General features: G+C 29.6%; 1 non-coding gene across 1 annotated transcript in view; it reads left to right on the top strand.

The window, feature by feature from the left end:
* The first annotated feature begins 12576 nt into the window (after nucleotides 1-12576).
* The window catches only part of LOC137235526 (small subunit ribosomal RNA), a 1995-nt gene continuing 1899 nt past the window's right edge, over nucleotides 12577-12672 (top strand). The window contains exon 1 of the ribosomal RNA XR_010947946.1: nucleotides 12577-12672. This exon is cut by the window's right edge and continues 1899 nt beyond it. This is a non-coding gene — a ribosomal RNA (small subunit ribosomal RNA).

Genomic DNA, 12672 nt, shown 5'->3' with positions numbered 1-12672 from the left:
TATGAAAATTATATTATAAATACAAGTACTTGTATGAAACTTTTTTCTACTTGTATGAAACTTTGTACTTGTATGGAAGTTTGTACTTGTATGAAACTTTTTTCTACTTGTATGAAACTTTGTACTTGTATGGAAGTTTGTACTTGTATGAAACTTTTTTCTACTTGTATGAAACTTTGTACTTGTATGGAAGTTTGTACTTGTATGAAAGTTTCTACTTGTATGAAACTTTGTACTTGTATGGAAGTTTGTACTTGTATGAAAGTTTCTACTTGTATGAAACTTTGTACTTGTATGGAAGTTTGTACTTGTATGAAAGTTTCTACTTGTATGAAACTTTGTACTTGTATGGAAGTTTGTACTTGTATGAAAGTTTCTACTTGTATGAAACTTTGTACTTGTATGGAAGTTTGTACTTGTATGAAAGTTTCTACTTGTATGAAACTTTGTACTTGTATGGAAGTTTGTACTTGTATGAAAGTTTCTACTTGTATGAAACTTTGTACTTGTATGAAAGTTTGTATCTTGTACTTGTATGAAAGTTTGTATCTTCATACATTTTTCGTCATGTGAGGTGAGCGGGTCAGAAAACAATTTTAAGAAACGTATGAAAACTTTGGTCAGCCATATAAAACCACTAAGCGTAGCTAACAGACGCTGACAAAGTTTCATACAAGTACTAACATCTACTTATATGAAAGTTTTGAAATTTTTAAAATACTTCAAAAATGTGTTGCTACTATCGAAATGCAAGCTAAAAACACTTAAACGTATGAAAACTTTGGTCAGCCATACAAAACCACTAAGCGTAGCTAACAGACACTGACAAAGTTTCATACAAGTACTAACATCTGCTTATATGAAAGTTTTGAAATTTTCAAAATACTTAAAAAATTTGTTGCTGCTAAAGAAGTGCAAGCTAAAAACACTTAAACGTATGAAAACTTTGGTCAGCCATACAAAACCACTAAGCGAAGCTAACAGACACTGACAAAGTTTCATACAAGTACTAACATCTACTTATATGAAAGTTTTGAAATTTTCAAAATACTTAAAAAATATGTTGCTGCTAACGAAATGCAAGCTAAAAACACTTAAACGTATGAAAACTTTGGTCAGCCATACAAAACCACTAAGCGTAGCTAACAGACACTGACAAAGTTTCATACAAGTACTAACATCTACTTATATGAGAGTTTTGAAATTTTCAAAATACTTAAAAAATGTGTTGCTGCTAACGAAATGCAAGCTAAAAACACTTAAACGTATGAAAACTTTGGTCAGCCATACAAAACCACTAAGCGAAGCTAACAGACACTGACAAAGTTTCATACAAGTACTAACATCTACTTATATGAAAGTTTTGAAATTTTCAAAATACTTAAAAAATGTGTTGCTGCTAACGAAGTGCAAGCTAAAAACACTTAAACGTATGAAAACTTTGGTCAGCCATACAAAACCACTAAGCGAAGCTAACAGACACTGACAAAGTTTCATACAAGTACTAACATCTACTTATATGAAAGTTTTGAAATTTTCAAAATACTTAAAAAATGTGTTGCTGCTAACGAAATGCAAGCTAAAAACACTTAAACGTATGAAAACTTTGGTCAGCCATACAAAACCACTAAGCGAAGCTAACAAACACTGACAAAGTTTCATACAAGTACAAACTTCCATACAAGTACAGTTTGTACTTGTATGAAAGTTTTTACTTGTATGAAACTTTGTACTTGTTTGGAAGTTTGTACTTGTGAAAGTACTGAAAAGTTTCTACTTGTATGAAAGTTTGTATCTTGTAGTTGTATGAAAGTTTGTATCTTCATACATTTTTCGTGATGTGAGGTGAGCGAGTCAGAAAACAATTTTAATAAACGTATGTAAACTTTGGTCAGCCATACAAAACCACTAAGCGTAGCTAACAGACACTGACAAAGTTTCATACAAGTACTAACATCTACTTATATGAAAGTTTTGAAATTTTCAAAATACTTAAAAAATGTGTTGCTGCTAACGAAATGCAAGCTAAAAACACTTAAACGTATGAAAACTTTGGTCAGCCATACAAAACCACTAAGCGAAGCTAACAGACACTGACAAAGTTTCATACAAGTACTAACATCTACTTATATGAAAGTTTTGAAATTTTCAAAATACTTAAAAAATGTGTTGCTGCTAACGAAATGCAAGCTAAAAACACTTAAACGTATGAAAACTTTGGTCAGCCATACAAAACCACTAAGCGAAGCTAACAGACACTGACAAAGTTTCATACAAGTACTAACATCTATTTATATGAAAGTTTTGAAATTTTCAAAATACTTCAAAAATGTGTTGCTACTATCGAAATGCAAGCTAAAAACACTTAAACGTATGAAAACTTTGGTCAGCCATACAAAACCACTAAGCGAAGCTAACAGACACTGACAAAGTTTCATACAAGTACTAACATCTACTTATATGAAAGTTTTGAAATTTTCAAAATACTTAAAAAATGTGTTGCTGCTAACGAAATGCAAGCTAAAAACACTTAAACGTATGAAAACTTTGGTCAGCCATACAAAACCACTAAGCGAAGCTAACAGACACTGACAAAGTTTCATACAAGTACTAACATCTACTTATATGAAAGTTTTGAAATTTTCAAAATACTTAAAAAATGTGTTGCTGCTAACGAAATGCAAGCTAAAAACACTTAAACGTATGAAAACATTGGTCAGCCATACAAAACCACTAAGCGAAGCTAACAGACACTGACAAAGTTTCATACAAGTACTAACATCTATTTATATGAAAGTTTTGAAATTTTCAAAATACTTCAAAAATGTGTTGCTACTATCGAAATGCAAGCCAAAAACACTTAAACGTATGAAAACTTTGGTCAGCCATACAAAACCACTAAGCGAAGCTAACAGACACTGACAAAGTTTCATACAAGTACTAACATCTACTTATATGAAAGTTTTGAAATTTTCAAAATACTTAAAAAATGTGTTGCTGCTAACGAAATGCAAGCTAAAAACACTTAAACGTATGAAAACTTTGGTCAGCCATACAAAACCACTAAGCGAAGCTAACAGACACTGACAAAGTTTCATACAAGTACTAACATCTACTTATATGAAAGTTTTGAAATTTTCAAAATACTTAAAAATAGTGTTGCTGCTAACGAAATGCAAGCTAAAAACACTTAAGCGTATGAAAACTTTGGTCAGCCATACAAAACCACTAAGCGAAGCTAACAGACACTGACAAAGTTTCATACAAGTACTAACATCTACTTATATGAAAGTTTTGAAATTTTCAAAATACTTAAAAAATGTGTTGCTGCTAACGAAATGCAAGCTAAAAACACTTAAACGTATGAAAACTTTGATCAGCCATACAAAACCACTAAGCGTAGCTAACAGACACTGACAAAGTTTCATACAAGTACTAACATCTACTTATATGAAAGTTTTGAAATTTTCAAAATACTTAAAAAATGTGTTGCTGCTAACGAAATGCAAGCTAAAAACACTTAAACGTATGAAAACTTTGGTCAGCCATACAAAACCACTAAGCGAAGCTAACAGACACTGACAAAGTTTCATACAAGTACTAACATCTACTTATATGAAAGTTTTGAAATTTTCAAAATACTTAAAAAATGTGTTGCTGCTAACGAAATGCAAGCTAAAAACAATATGGAACATTTGGAAGTATGAAACTTTTTAATACGTTGTTGTTGTTGTTGTTGTTGTTGGTTTTGGTGTTGTTGTTGTTGTTATATTGAACATTTTTATTAATATAAGTACAAAGGAAAATCTTCATATAAGTATAAAAATATTAAATTATTACCTTACTTGTATGAAACTTTTTAATACGTTGTTGTTGTTGTTGTTGTTGTTGTTGTTGGTGTTGTTGTTGTTGTTGTTGTTATATTGAACATTTTTATTAATATAAGTACAAAGGAAAATCTTCATATAAGTATAAAAATATTAAATTATTACCTTACTTGTATGAAACTTTTTAATACGTTGTTGTTGTTGTTGTTGTTGTTGTTGTTGTTGTTGTTGTTGTTGTTGGTGTTGTTGTTGTTGTTATATTGAACATTTTTATTAATATAAGTACAAAGGAAAATCTTCATATAAGTATAAAAATATTAAATTATTACCTCACTTGACAGAAAATATATGAAAAATTCAATATGGACAATTTATCATATTTTCGATGATATTGCCTAGTTAGTTTACTAAAGAAACCAACATGGTATTATTGGTAAAAATTCAACACATTATAAAACTTGTATTTTCCATACATTTTTGGTCATGTGAGGGTTTCCAAGCGTACTTGTATGAAACTTTGTACTTGTATGGAACTTTTTCTACTTGTATGAAACTTTGTACTTGTATGGAAGTTTGTACTTGTATGAAACTTTTCTCTACTTGTATGAAACTTTGTACTTGTATGGAAGTTTGTACTTGTATGAAACTTTTTTCTACTTGTATGAAACTTTTTTCTACTTGTATGAAACTTTGTACTTGTATGGAAGTTTGTACTTGTATGAAACTTTTTCTACTTGTATGAAACTTTGTACTTGTATGGAAGTTTTTACTTGTATGAAACTTTTTTCTACTTGTATGAAACTTTGTACTGGTTGGAAATTTGTACTTGTATGAAACTTTTTTCTACTTGTATGAAACTTTTTTCTACTTGTTAATAAAAATGTTCAATATAACAACAACAACAACACCAAAACCAACAACAACACCAACAACAACAACAACAACAACAACGTATTAAAAAGTTTCATACTTCCAAACAAGTACAAAGTTTCATACAAGTAGAAACTTTCATACAAGTACAAAGTTTCATACAAGTAGAAACTTTCATACAAGTGAACTTGTATGAAACTTTTTTCTACTTGTATGAAACTTTGTACTTGTATGGAAGTTTGTACTTGTATGAAAGTTTCTACTTGTATGAAACTTTGTACTTGTATGAAAGTTTGTATCTTGTATTTGTATGAAAGTTTGTATCTTCATACATTTTTCGTCATGTGAGGTGAGCGGGTCAGAAAACAATTTTAAGGAACGTATGAAAACTTTGGTCAGCCATACAAAACCACTAAGCGTAGCTACCAGACACTGACAAAGTTTCATACTAGTACTGACATCTACTTATATGAAAGTTTTGAAATTTTCAAAATACTTAAAAAATGTGTTGCTACTAATGAAATGCAAGCTAAAAACACTTAAACGTATGAAAACTTTGGTCAGCCATACAAAACCACTAAGCGAAGCTAACAGGCACTGACAAAGTTTCATACAAGTACTAACATCTACTTATATGAAAGTTTTGAAATTTTCAAAATACTTAAAAAATGTGTTGCTACTATCGAAATGCAAGCTAAAAACACTTAAACGTATGAAAACTTTGGTCAGCCATACAAAACCACTAAGCGAAGCTAACAGACACTGACAAAGTTTCATACAATTACTTATATCTACTTATATGAAAGTTTTGAAATTTTCAAAATACTTAAAAAATGTGTTGCTGCTAACGAAATGCAAGCTAAAAACACTTAAACGTATGAAAACTTTGGTCAGCCATACAAAACCACTAAGCGAAGCTAACAGACACTGACAAAGTTTCATACAAGTACTAACATCTACTTATATGAAAGTTTTGAAATTTTCAAAATACTTCAAAAATGTGTTGCTACTATCGAAATGCAAGCTAAAAACACTTAAATGTATGAAAACTTTGGTCAGAAATACAAAACCACTAAGCGAAGCTAACAGGCACTGACAAAGTTTCATACAAGTACTAACATCTACTTATATGAAAGTTTTGAAATTTTCAAAATACTTAAAAAATGTGTTGCTGCTAACGAAATGCAAGCTAAAAACACTTAAACGTATGAAAACTTTTGTCAGCCATACAAAACCACTAAGCGTAGCTAACAGACACTGACAAAGTTTCATACAAGTACTAGCATCTACTTATATGAAAGTTTTGAAATTTTCAAAATACTTAAAAAAATGTGTTGCTGCTAACGAAATGCAAGCTAAAAACACTTAAACGTATGAAAACTTTGGTCAGCCCATACAAAACCACTAAGCGAAGCTAACAGACACTGACAAAGTTTCATACAAGTACTAACATCTACTTATATGAAAGTTTTGAAATTTTCAAAATACTTAAAAAATGTGTTGCTGCTAACGAAATGCAAGCTAAAAACACTTAAACGTATGAAAACTTTGGTCAGCCATACAAAACCACTAAGCGAAGCTAACAGACACTGACAAAGTTTCATACAAGTACTGACATCTACTTATATGAAAGTTTTGAAATTTTCAAAATACTTAAAAAATGTGTTGCTACTATCGAAATGCAAGCTAAAAACACTTAAACGTATGAAAACTTTGGTCAGCCATACAAAACCACTAAGCAAAGCTAACAGACACTGACAAAGTTTCATACAAGTACTAACATCTACTTATATGAAAGTTTTGAAATTTTCAAAATACTTAAAAAATTTGTTGCTGCTAAAGAAGTGCAAGCTAAAAACACTTAAACGTATGAAAACTTTGGTCAGCCATACAAAACCACTAAGCGAAGCTAACAGACACTGACAAAGTTTCATACAAGTACTAACATCTACTTATATGAAAGTTTTGAAATTTTCAAAATACTTAAAAAATATGTTGCTGCTAACGAAATGCAAGCTAAAAACACTTAAACGTATGAAAACTTTGGTCAGCCATACAAAACCACTAAGCGTAGCTAACAGACACTGACAAAGTTTCATACAAGTACTAACATCTACTTATATGAGAGTTTTGAAATTTTCAAAATACTTAAAAAATGTGTTGCTGCTAACGAAATGCAAGCTAAAAACACTTAAACGTATGAAAACTTTGGTCAGCCATACAAAACCACTAAGCGAAGCTAACAGACACTGACAAAGTTTCATACAAGTACTAACATCTACTTATATGAAAGTTTTGAAATTTTCAAAATACTTAAAAAATGTGTTGCTGCTAACGAAGTGCAAGCTAAAAACACTTAAACGTATGAAAACTTTGGTCAGCCATACAAAACCACTAAGCGAAGCTAACAGACACTGACAAAGTTTCATACAAGTACTAACATCTACTTATATGAAAGTTTTGAAATTTTCAAAATACTTAAAAAATGTGTTGCTGCTAACGAAGTGCAAGCTAAAAACACTTAAACGTATGAAAACTTTGGTCAGCCATACAAAACCACTAAGCGAAGCTAACAGGCACTGACAAAGTTTCATACAAGTACTAACATCTACTTATATGAAAGTTTTGAAATTTTCAAAATACTTAAAAAATGTGTTGCAGCTAACGAAATGCAAGCTAAAAACACTTAAACGTATGAAAACTTTGGTCAGCCATACAAAACCACTAAGCGAAGCTAACAGACACTGACAAAGTTTCATACAAATACAAACTTCCATACAAGTACAGTTTGTACTTGTATGAAAGTTTCTACTTGTATGAAACTTTGTACTTGTTTGGAAGTTTGTATTTGTATGAAAGTTTCTACTTGTATGAAACTTTGTACTTGTATGAAAGTTTGTATCTTGTACTTGTATGAAAGTTTGTATCTTCATACATTTTTCGTCATGTGAGGTGAGCAGGTCAGAAAACAATTTTAAGAAACGTATGAAAACTTTGGTCAGCCATACAAAACCACTAAGCGTAGCTAACAGACACTGACAAAGTTTCATACTAGTACTAGCATCTACTTATATGAAAGTTTTGAAATTTTCAAAATACTTGAAAAATGTGTTGCTACTAATGAAATGCAAGCTAAAAACACTTAAACGTATGAAAACTTTGGTTAGCCATACAAAACCAGTAAGCGAAGCTAACAGGCACTGACAAAGTTTCATACAAGTACTAACATCTACTTATATGAAAGTTTTGAAATTTTCAAAATACTTCTAAAATGTGTTACTACTATCGAAATGCAAGCTAAAAACACTTAAACGTATGAAAACTTTGGTCAGCCATACAAAACCACTAAGCGTAGCTAACAGACACTGACAAAGTTTCATACAAGTACTGACATCTACTTATATGAAAGTTTTGAAATTTTCAAAATACTTAAAAAATGTGTTGCTACTATCGAAATGCAAGCTAAAAACACTTAAACGTATGAAAACTTTGGTCAGCCATACAAAACCACTAAGCGAAGCTAAGAGACACTGACAAAGTTTCATACAAGTACTAACATCTACTTATATGAAAGTTTTGAAATTTTCAAAGTACTTAAAAAATGTGTTGCTGCTAACGAAATACAAGCTAAAAACAGTTAAACGTATGAAAACTTTGGTCAGCCATACAAAACTACTAAGCGAAGCTAAAAGACACTGACAAAGTTTCATACAAGTACTAACATCTACTTATATGAAAGTTTTGAAATTTTCAAAATACTTAAAAAATGTGTTGCTGCTAACGAAATGCAAGCTAAAAACACTTAAACGTATGAAAACTTTGGTCAGCCATACAAAACCACTAAGCGTAGCTAACAGGCACTGACAAAGTTTCATACAAGTACTAGCATCTACTTATATCAAAGTTTTGAAATTTTCAAAATACTTAAAAAATGTGTTGCTGCTAACGAAATGCAAGCTAAAAACACTTAAACGTATGAAAACTTTGGTCAGCCATACAAAACCACTAAGCGTAGCTAATAGACACTGACAAAGTTTCATACAATTACTAACATCTACTTATATGAAAGTTTTGAAATTTTCAAAATACTTAAAAAATGTGTTGCTGCTAACGAAATGCAAGCTAAAAACACTTAAACGTATGAAAACTTTGGTCAGCCATACAAAACCACTAAGCGAAGCTAAAAGACACTGACAAAGTTTCATACAAGTACAAACTTCCATACAAGTACAGTTTGTACTTGTATGAAAGTTTCTACTTGTATGAAACTTTGTACTTGTTTGGAAGTTTGTATTTGTATGAAAGTTTCTACTTGTATGAAACTTTGTACTTGTATGAAAGTTTGTATCTTGTACTTGTATGAAAGTTTGTATCTTCATACATTTTTCGCCATGTGAGGTGAGCGAGTCAGAAAACAATTTTAGGTAATGTATGAAAACTTTGGTCAGCCATACAAAACCACTAAGCGTAGCTAACTGACACTGACAAAGTTTCATACAAGTACCAACATCTACTTATATGAAAGTTTTGAAATTTTCAAAATACTTCAAAAATGTGTTTCTACTATCGAAATGCAAGGTAAAAACACTTAAACGTATGAAAACTTTGTGTTGCGACTAACGAAGTGCAAACTAGCATTGCACTGAGGCCGCGCACATATAAAAAATGTATGAAAATTAGTTTTAGCTAAGCAAAACTAAGTAAAAATAAGCAAATTTAAGCTTATTAACTCAAATATTAATACATCAAGTGTTGATATTTGATATAATTCCTAGTAAGACTGTTAGTTAAATTAGGATATGTTGATCATATAATGGTTTTCATATTCTAAACTAACAGTCAAATTTTAGAGGCGCTTGTTAGAGCTGCGGCAACAAGTACTCTATAAAAATGGTTGCTTGTATGAAAGTTTCCTAGCAGAAATGAAAAAGTGAAGACAAAACTAAGTAAAAATAAGCAAATTTAAGCTTATTAACTCAAATATTAATACAACAAGTGTTGATATTTGATATAATTCCTAGTAAGACTGTTAGTTAAATTAGAAGATGTTGATCATATAATGGTTTTCATATTCTAAACTAACAGTCAAATTTTAGTATGAGAAAATTTCTCATACGAAAAATGTGTTGCGACCAATGAAGTGCAAGGAGGTAACATTGCACTGAGGCCGCACACATATAAAAATGTATGAAAATTAGTTTTAGCTAAGCAAAACTAAGTAAAAATAAGCAAATTTAAGCTTATTAACTCAAATATTAATACAACAAGTGTTGATATTTGATATAATTCCTAGTAAGACTGTTAGTTAAATTAGAAGATGTTGATCATATAATGGTTTTCATATTCTAAACTAACAGTCAAATTTTAGTATGAGAAAATTTCTCATACGAAAAATGTGTTGCGACCAATGAAGTGCAAGGAGGTAACATTGCACTGAGGCCGCACACATATAAAAATGTATGAAAATTAGTTTTAGCTAAGCAAAACTAAGTAAAAATAAGCAAATTTAAGCTTATTAAATTAAATATTAATACATCAAAGTGTTGATATTTGATATAATTCCTAGTAAGACTGTTAGTTAAATTAGGATATGTTGATCATATAATGGTTTTCATATTCTAAACTAACAGTCAAATTTTAGAGGCGCTTGTTAGAGCTGCGGCAACAAGTACTCTATAAAAATGGTTGCTTGTATGAAAGTTTCCTAGCAGAAATGAAAAAGTGAAGACAAAACTAAGTAAAAATAAGCAAATTTAAGCTTATTAACTCAAATATTAATACAACAAGTGTTGATATTTGATATAATTCCTAGTAAGACTGTTAGTTAAATTAGAAGATGTTGATCATATAATGGTTTTCATATTCTAAACTAACAGTCAAATTTTAGTATGAGAAAATTTCTCATACGAAAAATGTGTTGCGACCAATGAAGTGCAAGGAGGTAACATTGCACTGAGGCCGCACACATATAAAAATGTATGAAAATTAGTTTTAGCTAAGCAAAACTAAGTAAAAATAAGCAAATTTAAGCTTATTAAATCAAATATTAATACATCAAGTGTTGATATTTGATATAATTCCTAGTAAGACTGTTAGTTAAATTAGAAAATGTTGATCATATATTGGTTTTCATATTCTAAACTAACTGTCAAATTTTAGTATGAGAAAGTTTCTCATACAAGTACTAAGTAGTACATATATGAAAGTTTTAAAATTTTCAAAATACTGTTAAAATGTGTTGCGGCCGCGCACATATAAAAAATAACATGTATGAAAATTTTGACTTCAATGTGTTTCTAAAAAAACTTGTATGTTAACTTTACTCATCATCAAGAAGCAAGCAGATGCTTTTTAAAATATTTTATTAATATAAATTCGATATAAATGAAATTTTATATTTCATATCATAGAAAAGATATACATTTTATAATAAATGTATATGTTTCATGTAATGGAAATTTAAGTAAATGTATGGTATATAAAAATAATTTTATTACTGAAATACCAAAATGAATAAATATCGTTCTTAAATATACAAGAGAACGAAAATTCTTTATTCAATAAATAATTGTAAAATTAAATACTACAATAAAGTACAAATGAAGCAACAAAAATTTTGTTAGTTGAACTTTATTATATTTGGGCTAATAAAGTCGATATATTTATACAGATGTGTTTTAAGCGACCAATGAAAGTAAGTGAGGTTTTCCTTACCTAGGCCGCTTACACAAAATATATTAGCGAAGCTCATATATATATAACTTGTTCACTTTCATTATTTAAATTGGTGCTTGTACGGTAGTATTATTTACAAAGAGAAAAATGTAAATGAAATATTACAATAATGTACAAATAAAGCAACAAAAATTTTGTTAGTTGAACTTTATTATATTTGGGCTAATAAAGTCGATATATTTATACAGATGTGTTTTAAGCGACCAATGAAAGTAAGTGAGGTTTTCCTTACCTAGGCCGCTTACACAAAATATATTAGCGAAGCTCATATATATATAACTTGTTCACTTTCATTATTTAAATTGTTGCTTGTACGGTAGTATTATTTACAAAGAGAAAAATGTAAATGAAATATTACAATAATGTACAAATAAAGCAACTAAAATTTTGTTAGTTGAACTTTATTATATTTGGGCTAATAAAGTCGATATATTTATACAGATGTGTTTTAAGCGACCAATGAAAGTAAGTGAGGTTTTCCTTACCTAGGCCGCTTACACAAAATATATTAGCGAAGCTCATATATATATAACTTGTTCACTTTCATTATTTAAATTGTTGCTTGTACGGTAGTATTATTTACAAAGAGAAAAATGTAAATGAAATATTACAATAATGTACAAATAAAGCAACTAAAATTTTGTTAGTTGAACTTTATTATATTTGGGCTAATAAAGTCGATATATTTATACAGATGTGTTTTAAGCGACCAATGAAAGTAAGTGAGGTTTTCCTTACCTAGGCCGCTTACACAAAATATATTAGCGAAGTTCATATATATATAACTTGTTCACTTTCATTATTTAAATTGTTGCTTGTACGGTAGTATTATTTACAAAGAGAAAAATGTAAATGAAATATTACAATGAAGCACAGCACAGATAAAGCAACAAAAATTTTGTTAGCTGAACTTTATTATATTTGGGCTAATAAAGTCGATATATTTATACAGATGTGTTTTAAGCGACCAATGAAAGTAAGTGAGGTTTTCCTTACCTAGGCCGCTTACACAAAATATATTAGCGAAGCTCATATATATATAACTTGTTCACTTTCATTATTTAAATTGTTGTTTGCATATGCAGAGTAATATTATTTACATTAAACACAAAAAATATAATTTTTATTATATTTTTTAAATATAATTCTGGTTGATCCTGCCAGTAGTTATATGCTTGTCTCAAAGATTAAGCCATGCATGTCTAAGTACACACGAATTAAAAGTGAAACCGCAAAAGGC

Source organism: Eurosta solidaginis, chromosome X (assembly GCF_040869045.1).
Source record: "Eurosta solidaginis isolate ZX-2024a chromosome X, ASM4086904v1, whole genome shotgun sequence".
In the NCBI taxonomy this organism is placed as follows: domain Eukaryota; kingdom Metazoa; phylum Arthropoda; class Insecta; order Diptera; family Tephritidae; genus Eurosta; species Eurosta solidaginis.
Note: the sequence above shows the minus strand (reverse complement) of the source record. Positions and strands in the feature narration are given on the sequence as shown.